Source organism: Procambarus clarkii, chromosome 42 (genome assembly GCF_040958095.1).
Source record: "Procambarus clarkii isolate CNS0578487 chromosome 42, FALCON_Pclarkii_2.0, whole genome shotgun sequence".
Lineage (NCBI taxonomy): Eukaryota > Metazoa > Arthropoda > Malacostraca > Decapoda > Cambaridae > Procambarus > Procambarus clarkii.
Window position 1 is genome coordinate 39,265,966 of NC_091191.1, and position 1,710 is coordinate 39,267,675.

A 1,710-nucleotide genomic window follows, 5' to 3' on the forward strand; every position below is an offset into this window, starting at 1 on the left:
GACCCTTGAGCCATATTTTGAAGCCAAATTCTGGCTCTCTGCACGTATTCGCAGTTGGAAATTTCGACTTTTTATACCGAAAATATGCCAATTACTGAAAGCCGCGATTAATCACATTTCAAACATCCCAAATTCGACGCTTGAGCCAATTTAGGAGCCAAATTCTTGCTCTCTGCACGTATTAGCAGTTTGAAATTACGAATTTTATACCGAAAATATGCCTATTACTGAAAGCGGCGATGGATCACATTTTGCCCAAACCCTCCCTGCAGTTTTCAAAATATTCCAAACATCCCAAATTCGACGCTTGAGCACCATTTAGGAGCCAAATTCTGGCTCTCTGCACGTATTTGCAGTTTGAAATTACTACTTTTATACCGAAAAATATGCCAATTACTGAAAGCAGCGATAGGTCACATTTTACCCAAACACACCCTGCAGTTTTCAAAATATTCCAAACATCCCAAATTCGACGCTTGAGCCATATTTAGGAGCCAAATTTTGGCTCTCTGCACGTATTCGCAGTTTGAAATTACGAATTTTTATTCCGAAAATATGCCAATTACTTAAAGCCGCGATGGGTCACATATTGCTCCAACCTTCCCTGCAGTTTTCAAAAAATTCCAAACATCCCAAATTCAACGCTTGAGCAATATTTTGGAGCAAATATTCTCGCTCTCTGCACGTATTCGCAGTTTGAAATTTCGACTTTTTATACCGAATATATGCCAATTACTGGGAGCAGCGTTGGGTCACATTTTGCCCAAACCCCCCCTGCAGTTTTCAAAATACCCCAAATATCCCAAATTCGAGGCGTGAGCCTCATATTGGAGCCAAATTCTGACTCTCTTCACGTATTCGCAGATTGAAATTACGACTTTTTATACAGAAAATATGCCAATTACTGAAAGCGGCGATGGACCACATTTTGCCAAAACCCTGCCTGCAGTTTTAAAATATCCCTAACATCCCAAATTCGACCCTTGAGCCATATTTTGGAGGCAAATTCTGGCTCTCTGAACGTGATCGCCGTTTGAAATTACGACTTTTTGTACCGAAAATATGCCAATTACTGAGAGCGGCGATAAGTCACATTTTGCCCATATCACCCCTGTAGTTTTAAAAATATCCTAAACATCCCAAATTCGACGCTTGAACCACGTTTTGGATCCAAATTCTGGCTCTCTTTACGTATTCGCAGTTTGAAATGGCGAATTTTTATACCGAAAATATGCCAATTACTGAGAGCAGCGATGGGTCATATTTTGACCAAACCCACCCTGCAGTTTTCAAAACATCCAAAACACTCCAAATTCGACGTTTGAGATATATTTTGGAGCCAAATTCTGGTTCTCTGCACGTATTCGCAGATTGAAATTACAACATTTTAATTAAGAGAGTGATGCAGAGGCTCAAGAGAGGGATTCAGAGGCTCAAGAGAGAAATTCAGAGACTCAAGAGAGTTATGCAGAGGCTCAAGGAGGGATGCAGAAGCTTAAGAGAGTGATGCAGAGGTTCGAGAGAAATGCAGAGGCTCATGAGAGGGATGCAGAAGTTCAAGAGAGGGATGCAGAGGCTAGAGACAGTGATGCAGAGGATCAAGAGGGGGATGCAAAGGTTTAAGAGAGTGATGCAGAGGCTCATGAATGATGAAGAGGTTCAAGAGAGTGATGCAGAGACTCAATAGAGTGATACAGAGGCTTACGAGAG